At 40.8% G+C, this 12,259-nt stretch overlaps 1 protein-coding gene across 4 annotated transcripts in view; it reads left to right on the top strand.

Moving 5' to 3' along the window:
* ZNF274 (zinc finger protein 274) overlaps positions 1 to 6,715 on the top strand; it is a 30,708-nt gene extending 23,993 nt beyond the window's left edge. For 3 of the 4 annotated variants that reach the window (XR_012010970.1, XR_012010768.1, XR_012010320.1), the window contains 3 exons: positions 1,579 to 1,763; positions 2,422 to 2,570; positions 2,675 to 6,715. The gene's annotated coding sequence lies outside the window, so the exon portion shown is untranslated. The remainder of the gene's footprint in view (positions 1 to 1,578; positions 1,764 to 2,421; positions 2,571 to 2,674) is intronic. The other variant, XR_012010593.1, reaches the window with a different exon arrangement.
* The last annotated feature ends 5,544 nt before the right edge of the window (positions 6,716 to 12,259 follow it).

Raw genomic sequence — 12,259 nt, 5'->3', positions numbered from 1 at the left:
CTGTGTATCTTCCATGAGATGAGGTCATAAAGGATGCTGGGGTTTTCTGTTCCCTCAGTGAAATGAGAAGTGGTGTCAGCGGAAACAGTGACAAGCCTACACAGTGTTCTGTGGTGAATGAGGAGAAGGAATATCATCCCTTCAGAGGGGGTGAATGGATGAGAGTAGGCTTGCCTAGCCGCTTATCCAGGGCCCCTGAGGTTTGGAGTCACTTAGTGAAAGTGGCCAAATTTGAAACCCAGTTGACTGCTTATCCAGGGCCCCTGAGGTTTGGAGTCACTTAGTGAAAGTGGCCAAATTTGAAACCCAGTTGACTGCTTTAGAAGGTCAGAGAAATTCATCTCTGAAGTGAATGGAAGAGCTCTTACTTTCTTTAAAGTTGGATGTAATGATGCAGAATTTGAATATATGAAACTGATGATTTCCCATCTTTTCCCACTCACGCATGATAATAGCAGCACCCACCATTACCCTCACAAGTTTGCCATCAGGGCTCAATGTGTCTGAATCTCCTGGGGGACCATGGGAGGCAGGGTAATGGCCCCACAGATGTCCATGCTAGTCCCCAGAACCTCTGAAAATTGTGTTTCACATGACCAGAGGGACTTTGCAGATGTGATTATGCTAGGATTTTGAAACCGGGAGATCATCCTGGATTATCTTCATGGGCCCAGTGTCATCGCAAGAGTCACCATAAAAGGGAGAAAAGGGCAGCCTGGGTGGCTCAGTCATTTAGTGCTTCCTTCAGCCCAGGACCTGATCCTGGAGACCCAGGATCGAGTCCCATGTCGGGCTCCCCGCATGGGGCCTTCTCCCTCTGCCTGTGTCTCTGTCTCTGTCTCTGTTATGAATAAATAAACAAATAATGGAGAAATAAGACAAGAGGGTCCAAGTAAGAGAGGAAGATACGATGAGATGACAAAAGCAGGGATTGGAGTGATGCAAGGCTATAAGCCAAGGGATGTGAGTAGCTTCTAGAGGCTGGAAAAGGCAAGGAAACTGACTCATTCCCTAGAGCCTTCAGAATAAACAGTCCTGGAGACACCTCAATTTCAACCCAGTGATACTTCTGACCTCTAGGATGGTAAAATAACATATCTGTGTTGTTCAAGCCACTAAATTTGTGGTAATTTATTTCTGCAGTGCTAGCAAACTAAAGCAAGAGGTATATGTGATTTGCAAATTTCTACCAAAAGGTGCTGATCTGTGCCCTAAAGGATGGTATACCTCAACAGGAAACACTGGATCTGTGGGAGGGAATGGGGGCAGGCACTGTGCCTAGGATTGGCAACCTGAAGGGAACTAGTGGTTCAGTTCTAGTGAGATGACACTCCGTTTTCACAGAAATGTGGAGATTGGTTAGGTAGGAAAACTCACCACAATATGGGTTAGTAGGATGCTCAGACTTTTGTGAGCTTGGGACAAGGACTGTTGTCTGCTAGAAAGGGGTGCAAATGTAACATCTGGGGTAGAGGCAGCTGCACTTGTGGAAATGGATGAGGTATAATTATGAATCATCTGAAAGCTGGAGAAAATGGTCCAGTTCACAAGCTGATACCTGGCTTTCTACTTCCTCAGACCCTCAGATCACAGAACATAGAAACAACCACCCTTATACTCTTGAAATCTGGCATTTAATAACAGCCAACGATGTGGACAACCATCAGAGCCCCTCCTTGGTTTCAGTATCTTCTTAGCACCCACAATAACCTTGCCAATTCATCAGTATTCTTCTCAATTGTGGGTGAACAGGAGGAAACTCAGTAAGTTGTCCAAAGGGACAGAACTGGAAGTGGCAGAGCTGGGAGGTCTACATGCTTTGGGTCACTTGTTCAACAAGCAGTCCTTGAATGCCTGGAGAAAACAATCCAAAGACACAATTATCCACCTACCCCCAGGGTCTTCAGTTATACTTAGAAGAATATGGAAGGTCATAAAAGATTAACACTAAAATGCAAAGGATTAAAGTAATTCTTCTGGGCTGTATGTAGGGTCAGACTAAAATAGGGCTTTGGCAGTGAGAGTGGAGGTTATTTCAGAATAGAGAATGAGCTAATGGATAAACAAGTACTTGGGATCTGCATCCACCAAGGTATATGGTTCTCATTCTTTTCCAAGAACCTTGTTCACAATCGCCAACATCACTCATGACATTTGGGTATGTCAGGACCTACTAGAATGTCAAGTTTGAAACAATCCTTCAAGCGACATAAAAAATATGGGGAGGGGTGTTTATGCCTGGAATTAGAAACATGGGACTTAGGAGGAAAAAGAGCAAGGGAACAGTGTCCAGAGATGGAAGAAAAGGGGATTTAGGAAAGGGGCATGAGAAGAGGTACACTCAGAAGTTTCATGAAAGGTTTGTGAGCCATTTAAAAGAGTTACAATGATCTCTTCTCTGCCTAAATGTTACTGTGTCAGGATGTGACCCTGGATTTGTAGCAGTCACCATGAGAACACAATGAGGCTTAATGAGAAGTGCTGCCAAAACAACAAGAAAGGAAAGTGGAAGGAACCTGGACCTATAATGCCTCTCCAAGCCCAAAAGCCCCCTGCCTCAGCACTTGCTGGTATGTGAGCTGATATTTTCTACTTTTAAAAGACGATTTACCTTGCACACTGTATCCACCAGCTAGTACCCCACTGCTTATTTTTCTATTCCCAATTCTTTCAGGTGCTGATTTTCCCACACCTCTCAGTCACTGGGGTGAATGTGGATTTGCAGAAGGCACTCGGGAATTCCACTCTCTTTACCAGAGATTGCTATAGATGTGGGCATGTGACCTAATCCTAGGCAAGATTACTATTCTTGATGGTTGTCCCTGTGAAGACAACTGCTACAGTAATCTCATCGGCCCGTGGAGGGTGGCATAACAGAAAAATGGCAAGTGTCTAGATCTGCAGTGTCTTTGCCATCCACTGACCCAATCTTGCTATCATCTTTGTTCTGGTATGCGCAACAAGTTTCTTATTGTTAAGACCAGTTGGCTGGGCCATTCTGTTACTTGCATGTAGTTAAAACACCCAGCTATTGAAGAGGAAGCAAAAGCATTCTAATGTATTAATCTTTCCTCACAGTAGGAGTAGACATGGAGAATCAGTGGGTTGAATATAATTCACGTCCTCTATAATATCTAATATTCATGAGGTAACATGTTATGTGTAAGGGGTGTCAGAGTGGGAAATCACAACCAGTGAAATGGAAAAGTAGAGTAAGACTTCTAAAATAGCAAAAAGAGGAAAAAATAGAATGTATGAGCAAAAATTAAGGTACAAAAACAAGAAAGAAAGAAAGAAAGAAAGAAAGAAAGAAAGAAAGAAAGAAAGAAAGAAAGAAAGAAAAGAGAGAGAGAGAGAAAGAGAGAGAAAGAAAGAGAAAGAAAGAAAGAAAAGAAAGAAAGAAAGAAAGAAAGAAAGAAAGAAAGAAAGAAAGAAGAAAGAAAAGAAAGAAAGAAAGAAAGAAAGAAAGAAAGAAAGAAAGAAAGAAAGAAAGAAAGAAAGAAGAATATAATAGGGAAGCCTGGGTGGCTCAGCGGTTGAGCACCTACCTTTGGTCCAGGATGGGATCCTGGAGTCCCAAGATCGAGTTCCATACTGGGATTCCTGAGAAAAGTCTGCTTCTCCTTCTGCCCGTGTTTCTGCCTCTCTCTCTCTCTCTGTGTGTGTCTCTCATGAATAAATAAATAAATAATCCTAAAAAATAGCCATAGAACTGTAAGAATGGTATCAATTATATAGGGTGGCACTAAATGTAAATGGCAAAATTCTTTATTAAAAATAAGGATGGAAAAAAAAAAATAAGGATGGAGGGCAGCCCTGGTGGTGCAGCGGTTTGGCGCCGCCTGCAGCCTGGAGTGTGATCCTGGAGACCTGGGATCGAGTCCCGCGTCGGGCTCCCTGCATGGAGCCTGCTTCTCCCTCTCCCTCTGCCTGTGTCTCTGCCTCTCTCTCTGTGTCTATGAATAAATAAATAAAATCTTAAAAAAAGAAATGTTTAAAAATAGATAAATGAATAAATATAAGGATGGAAGGAGGGGCAAGATGGCGGAAGAGTAGAGGTCCTCAACTAACCTGGCCCCACAAACTTACATAGATAACTTTCAAAATATCCTGAACACCTATGAATTCGACCTGAGATTTAAAGAGAAAGTAGCTGGAATGGTACAGAGAGAAATTTTTTCTAACCTTTTTAACAAGGTGGAAGATGAAAAAATGAAAAAGAATAAAGTGGAGGAGGGGAACTGCAACTAGCCAGGCTAAAGTGGAGCACTGAGAGCCTCCAGGGCATGAAAGCCCAGCCCTGGAGAAGTGGGAACTTTAATGGGACACCTGGGTAGCTCATCTGTTGAGCATCTGCCTTTGGCTCAGGGTGTGATCTTGGAGTCCCAGAATCGAGTCCCACATCAGGCTCCTTGCAGGGAGCCTGCTTCTCCCTCTGCTTGTGTCTCTGCCTTTCTCTCTGTGTCTCTCACGAGTAAATAAATACAATATTTTTTTTAAAAAGCTGGTGGCTCTGGAAAAAAGTGTAAAGGACTCTAAGGCTTCGTTACTGCAAAATTGAGATATAATCAGGTTGAAATTAAAAATAGATTAAATGAGATGCAATGCAAACTGAATGTTTTAACGGCCAGGGTTAATGAGGTGGAAGAGAGAATGAGTGACACAGAAGACAATTTGATGGTAAGAAAGGAAGCTGAGGAAAAAAGAGAAAAACAAGAGCCTACAAGAAAAGGCTTAAGGAAATAAATGATAGCTTGTAAAGAAGAATATACATCTAATTGGGATTCCAGAATAGGCTGAGAGACAGAGAGAGAGGACCACAAAGTATATTTGAACAATGCATAGCTGAGAACTTCCCAAATCTGGGGAAGGAAACAGGCATTGAGATCCAAGAGATAGAGAGGACCCACCCAAAAATCAATAAAAACCATCCGACACCTCTACATTTAATAATGAAACTTGCAAATTTCAAAAATAAAGAGAAAATTCTTAAAGCAGAGAGAAACAAGAGATTCTTAACTTATATAGGGAGAAATATCAGATTAACAGCAAACCTCTCCATAGAGACTTGGCAGGCCAGAAACGGCTAGCATGATATATACAGGGTACAAAATGAGAAGAACATGCACCCGAGAATATCCAGCAAGACTGTCATTCAGAATAGAAAGAGAGATAAAGATCTCCCAAGATAGGCAGAAACTGAAGGAATATGTGACCACCAAACCAGTTCTGCAAAGAAATATTAAGGGGGACCCTGTAAAAGAAAGAGGGAGCCCAAAGAAACAGTCCACAAAAACAGGGACTAAATAGGTAATACAGTGACACCAAATTCCTATCTTTCAATAGTTACTCTGAATGTGAATGGGCTAAATGATCCCATCAAAAGATGCAGGGTATTGGACTGGATAAAAGAGCAAGACTCCTCTATATGCTGTCTACAAGAGACTCATTTTAGACCTAAGGACACCTCCAGCCTGAAAATGAAGGGGTGGAGGACCATTTACCATTCAAATGTTCCTCAAAGAAAGCTGGGGTAGCAATCCTAATATCTAATGAATTAAAGTTTATACCAAAGACTGTAGTAAGAGATGAAGAGGGGCACTATATCATATTTAAAGGTTCTATCCAACAAGAAGATTTTTTTTCTTTCTTTCAAGATTTTATTTATTTATTCATGAGAGATACAGAGAGAGAGAGAGAGGCAGAGACACAGGCAGAGGAAGAAGCAGGCTCCATGCAGGGTGTCTGATGTGGGACTCGATCCTGGGTCCCCAGGATCACGCCCTGGGCAGAAGCCAGGCACTAAACGCTGAGCCACACAGATATCCCCCAACAAGAAGATCTAACAATCATGGATATTTATGCCCCTAATGTGGGAGTTACCAACTATATCAATCAATTAATAACCAAAGTAATGAGATTCTTAGATAATAATACACTAATAGTAGGAGACTTCAACATGGCACTTTCAGCAAATGACAGATCTTCTAAGCAGAACATCACCAAAGAAACAAGGGCCTTAAATGATGTACCAAATGGATTTCACAGATATATACAGAACTTTCCATCTGAATGCAACTGAATACAAATTCTTCTCAAGTGAACATGGAATTTTCGCCAGAATAGACCACATATTGGGTCACAAATCAGGTCTCCACTGATAATGAAAGATTGGGATTGTCCCCTGAATATTTTCAGACCACAATGCTTTGAAACTAGAACTCAATCACAAGAAGAAATGTGAAAGAAACTCAAACACACGGAGGTTAAAGAGCAACCTACAAAAAGATTAATTGGTCAATCAGGAAATTAGAGGAGAATTAAAAAGATTTATGGCAACTAATGAAAATGAAGATAGAACCACTCAAAATCTCAAAATGAGATACCACCTCACACCAATGAGAATGGTGAAAGTTAACAAGACAGGAAACAACAAATGTTGGCGAGGATGAGGAGAATGGGGGACCCTCTTGCACTGTTGATGGGAATGCAAACTGGTATAGCTACTCTGGAAAACAGTGGGGAGGTTCCTCAAGAAGTTAAAAATAGAGCTACCCTACGACCCAGGAATTGCACTACTGGGTACCTACCCCAAAGATACAGACATAGTGAAATGCCAGGACACCTGCACCTCAATGTTCATAGCAGAGATGTCCACAATAGCCAAACTGTGGAAGGAGCCATGATGCCCTTAGGCATATGATGAATGGATAAAGATGTGGTCTATATATATAATGGAATATTACTCAACCATCAGAAAGGAGGAATACAAAAAAAAAAAAAAAAGAAAGGAGGAATACCCACCATTTGCTTCAATGTGTATGGAACTGAAGGGTATTATGCTGAGTGAAATAAGTCAATTGGAGAAGGACAATCATCATATGGTTTCATTCATACGTGGTTATAAGAAATAGTAAAAGGTATTATAAGAGAAAGGAGGGGAGCTGAGTGGGAAAAATTAGAGAGGAAGTAAAATCATGAGAGACTCATAACTCTAGGAAACAAAGGATTGTTGAAGGGGAGGTGGGCAGGGGATTGGGGTAGCTGGGTGACGGGAATTGAGGAGGGCACCTGATAGGATGAGCACTGGGTGTTATAGTATATGTTGGCAAATCTAACTTAAATAAAAACAAATAGGGGACTCCTGGGTGGCTCACCAGTTGGGTGCCTGCCTTCAGCTTAGGCCATAATCCCAGGATCCTTGATCGAGTCCTGCATCAGGCTCCATGTGAGAAGCCTGCTTCCCCCTCTGCCGGTGTCTCTGCCTCTCTCTCTCAGTCTGTGTCTTATGGATAAATAAATATTAAAAACAAATAAAAAAATAAAAAGCAGCCACCATCAAAAAAACAGTGCCTGTTACAGTAGGTGAAAAAAAAGTTCAGTCACACCATTCTAATTTGAGATGCTGTAAACCAAAAGTCTAAAGAATGACTGGAGATAAAGTTCCCTATAAAGTAGTACCTGCAAAAGCAAACAAAATGAAGCATGTGTCAATATTAATATCAACCACAGTGGGAATAAAAGTTAGAGGGTTGAACAGGACAAAGCCATTTGGTGTGAACAAGGTTTTGTAAAAGAAGAAATAACAGGGATCCCTGGGTGGCGCAGCGGTTTGGCGCCTGCCTTTGGCCCAGGGCGCAATCCTGGAGACCCGGGATCGAATCCCACGTCGGGCTCCCGGTGCATGGAGCCTGCTTCTCCCTCTGCCTGTGTCTCTGCCTCTCTCTCTCTCTGTGACTATCATAAGTAAATAAAAATTAAAAAAAAAAAGAAGAAATAACAGTTTAAAACCTATATGCAACTAAAAATGGCACTTAAATAAAGCAAAGATCAATTTGAGATACAAGGAAACCTTGATTAGAGAATAGAAAAAGCAATTGTGGAGAAGGAATTTAATATGCTGTCTTTGGAATGAGACATATCTAGTATATGAAGTAAATATAATGAAAATTTAATAATAAAGTTAATAAGTTCAATTCTATATATATATATATGATTTTTGTACCTTATGGTTTCAAGGATATATGTGTGCTTAATCACAAAGAATTAGCAAATATTAAAGTATGAATTTTTACAGGTGAATTATATGATCATAAGTTAATAAAAGTATAAGTAAATAATAAAAAGATTATTTAAAAAATCCTTATTTCTAAGACACCTGGGTGGCTCAGAAGTTTGGCGATTGCCTTCAGCCCAAGGCATGATCCTTGAGACCTGGGATCATGTCCCACACATCTGGCTCGCTGAATGGAGCCTGCTTCTTTCTCTGCCTATATCTCTGCCTCTGTGTGTCTCTCATGAATAAATAAGTAAAATCTTTTTTAAAAAATCTTAATTTCCTGTGCGTTAATATATAACTTCCAAATTAATCCTTGAACCAAAGAGAAAATAAAATCAGATTATTAACTCCCTAAAAAAAGAGAACACAGGATGCTTGGGTGGTTCAATCAATTTGGACATCTGACTCTTGATTTTGGCTCAGGTCATGATCTCGGGGTCATGGGTCTGTGTCCCACAACAAGCTCCACACTCAGCAGGGAGTATGCTTGAGATTCTCTTTCTCTGCTCCCCTCCCTGGCATTCACACATGTATATGTGTTCTCTCTCAAATAAATAAATAAATTTTTTAAATTGAAAAATAATAATTTTTTTTTAATTTTTATTTATTTATGATAGTCACAGAGAGAGAAAGAGAGAGAGGCAGAGACACAGGCAGAGGGAGAAGCAGGCTCCATGCACCGGGAGCCCGATGTGGGATTCGATCCCGGGTCTCCGGGATCGCGCCCTGGGCCAAAGGCAGGTGCCAAACCGCTGCGCTACCCAGGGATCCCGAAAAATAATAAAATTAAAGAGACAACACATCAAAATAAATGGTGCACCACTACACTGTATAATGAAATATTATGGCCTTAATTGTATTATTAAGGCAGAATTCTCAAAAATAAAGGAATATTTTGTTTTAAGTAATTGGAAAAACAATAAAAAAATAAAATAGAAATTTATTCAAGTTAATTGAGATTAAAGCCAAAGTTAATGAAATGGAGAGCAAAGGGAAAGGAGAGAAAAGGTTAATAGATAAATCCCTCACAAGCCTGATTGAGAGAACAGAAGTATTATAAATGAGAAGAAAACCACAGGTACAGAAAAGATGAAAGGAATTATAAAAACTTACATAGAACTATATGGAAATTTTCCTAATATAAATAACAGGAAGCCTGGGTGGTTCAGCGGTTTAGTGCCTGCCTTTGGCCCAGGGTGTGATCCTGGAGTCCTGGGATTGAGTTCTGCGTCAGTCTCCCGGCATGGAGCCTGCTTCTCCCTCTGCCTGTATCTCTGCCTCTCTCACTGTGTCTCTCGTGAATAAATAAATAAAATCTTTAAAAGATAAGTAGCAGAGATGCATAACTATCCTATATAATACTTATTAAAATAAATAAGTAAATAAACAAAAATAAACAAACAACAGTGACCTAAGAAGCAGCAGAAAACTCAAATAGAATAATTACTACAGAAGTGACGTGGACACAAAGGCCAGGAGACTTTATAGCTGACTTTAAATCTAACATTAAGGAATAAATTACTCCAAATTGTTAAACATTTCCACATCAAAATACAATGGACAGGGATCCCTGGGTGGCGCAGCGGTTTGGCGCCTGCCTTTGGCCCAGGGCGCGATCCTGGAGACCCGGGATCGAATCCCACGTCAGGCTCCCGGTGCATGGAGCCTGCTTCTCCCTCTGCCTGTGTCTCTGCCTCTCTCTCTCTCCCTCTGTGACTGTCATAAATAAATTAAAAAAAATATTTAAAAAAAATACAATGGACAGCTTCACAAAATATTAAATGAAGATAACATAATACATTGGATAAAGATGATATAAAAAAGAAATTCACTCCCAGCCTCATCTATGAATATAAATACATAAGTTGAAAATAAAATATTTTATTTAAAGAGAGAGAAAAAGGGATCCCTGGGTGGCGCAGCGGTTTAGCGCCTGCCTTTGGCCCAGGGTGCGATCCTGGAGACCCGGGATCGAATCCCATGTCAGGCTCCCGGTGCATGGAGCCTGCTTCTCCCTCTGCCTGTGTCTCTGCCTCTCTCTCTCTCTCTCTGTGTGACTATCATAAATAAATAAAAAATTTAAAAAAAATAAAGAGAGAGAAAAGAAAATATTTTATCAAATCCAGCAGCATATCTAAAGAACAACACTATTACTGATTTATTATTTACGATTGAATGCAAGAATGCTTCAATTTCATAAAATGTATTAATAATGTTTATTCAAGTCTAAAGAACTCATCCCCCCAAAAAAACTATGAATATAATCAACATGGGATGCCTTTCAGCTGCTTTCCTCTCCTGTTATAGATTCTATAATTCTTACTGGAGAGAGACTCCATGAATGTCATGAATGTGAGAGAACTTTTGGTAGGACATCTCAACTAATTAGGCATCAGAAAACTCACATTGAGGAGAAACTATTCTGTTGTAATCTTTAAGTCGTAGCTTTCATTTTAATATTTATCAAAGAAAGCATAATAGAGGGAAATTTTATGAGTGTAACAATATAAGAAAGATTTCTTTCAGAGCTCTGGTTTTATTTCACATCAGAGAACTCACATTGAAGAGAAGCCTTATGAATGTAATCAGTGTGGGATATACTACAGTCAGAGTTCTCGTTTTGTTACTCATCAGAGAATTCATACTAGAGAGAAACTGCATGAGTATCCTCAGCTAGAGGTCTTTACTTATTAGGCATAGAGAACTCACACTAAAGAGCAACCTCACGAGTGTCACAAGTGTGGAAAATCTTTCAACTACAATTCTCACCTCATTAAATATAAAAGAACTCATATTGGAGAGAATCCCTATAAATGTAATCAATGTGCCCAGCTATAGTTTTACCCTATCCTAAAGGGCCAAGGAGTGGCTGGACAGGGTGGGATAAATCTAGTGTTGTAATACTGGAGCAAAGTTTACAAGTAGCAATCTGATGTTATACTGATTTTTTTTTTTACTTGAATACAGTTGCCATTATCTTCATTACTTTATCCACTTGAGACAGGGCCATGGTCTAAGACTAATGTTCCATTGTCCTTACATCTCAAGTCTTTCTGAGTAGAAAGAGTGCAGAAGAAAGCCCAAGTTATTTTTGGGGAGGAGGAGGTCAGGCCCTAAGAGAACACATCTAACTCTAGAGGGAAAATAATGATGTAACCAAGTCCAAGCTTGTTCCACTCACAGTGGAACAGGCCAATAAGTGGAGAGGCAAGGTGTTAGGGTAAGGAAAGCAACTTTATTCAGGAATTCAGCAGACTGAGAAGATGACAGACTCTTGTCCTAAAGACAACAGTGTGGGAAATACTACAGTCAGAGTTCATACTTAGTAATACATCTTAACTCCGCGTGAAATTTGAGCCCAGGCGCTTGGGAAGTCCCTAACAGATCAGGTTTGGCCACTTAATGCTGACAAAATCCAAAGGTAGATAGACAAGTGGTGGTGAAACAGGAAGGAATTTTTTTCAGTGAGGCCAACACCAGGAAGATAGTGGACTAATGTCTCAAAGACTATCTACAAAGTGCTGAAAATACTTCCATGTTTACAAGGAAAGGAAAATGTAGGGCAGGGATCCCTGGGTGGCGCAGCGGTTTAGCACCTGCCTTTGGCCCAGGGCCCGATCCTGGAGACCCGGGATCGAATCCCACGTCGGGCTCCCGGTGCATGGAGCCTGCTTCTCCCTCTGCCTATGTCTCTGCCTCTCTCTCTCTCTCTCTCTCTGTGTGACTATCATAAATAAAAAAAAAAAAAGAAAATGTAGGGCAAAGGTGGGTGGGGACACGAAGGTGAGCACTGAGGGTCAAATCAATCACTATCTTGGAGCCAATCACAGATGGAGTCTTGCTGGCTCAGGGCAGTCCTTATTGTTTGAGGGGGTAATTTTGATTTCCTTCTGGGGATGCTTTGCCCTCAGGTTCTTCTACTTGAGCCAAGAGGCAAATTGGAAAGAAGAACCCAACTAGAAAGTTTGAGGTCAAAATCGAGGCAACCAAGGTCATCTTTAATTTTTATGTTAGGAGGAGGGGGAATTGGGAGGAGTTGGAGTCAAGAGGTCAAGTTTCCAGATGGCAAGGCCCCAAGGAAGGTCAAGAAACTGTCTCCAACTAGACCCCAAGATCCGACCTTTACTGCTCACCAGCTTATATGCACCAGCCTTTGTCCCACATTTTACCTTAAGCTCTTCTTTCCAGCTTTTCTCTTAA

This window comes from Canis lupus, chromosome 1 (assembly GCF_048164855.1).
Source record: "Canis lupus baileyi chromosome 1, mCanLup2.hap1, whole genome shotgun sequence".
Classification (NCBI taxonomy): domain Eukaryota; kingdom Metazoa; phylum Chordata; class Mammalia; order Carnivora; family Canidae; genus Canis; species Canis lupus.
The sequence above is the reverse complement of the archived record's forward strand: the minus strand, read 5'-3'. Positions and strand labels throughout refer to the sequence as shown.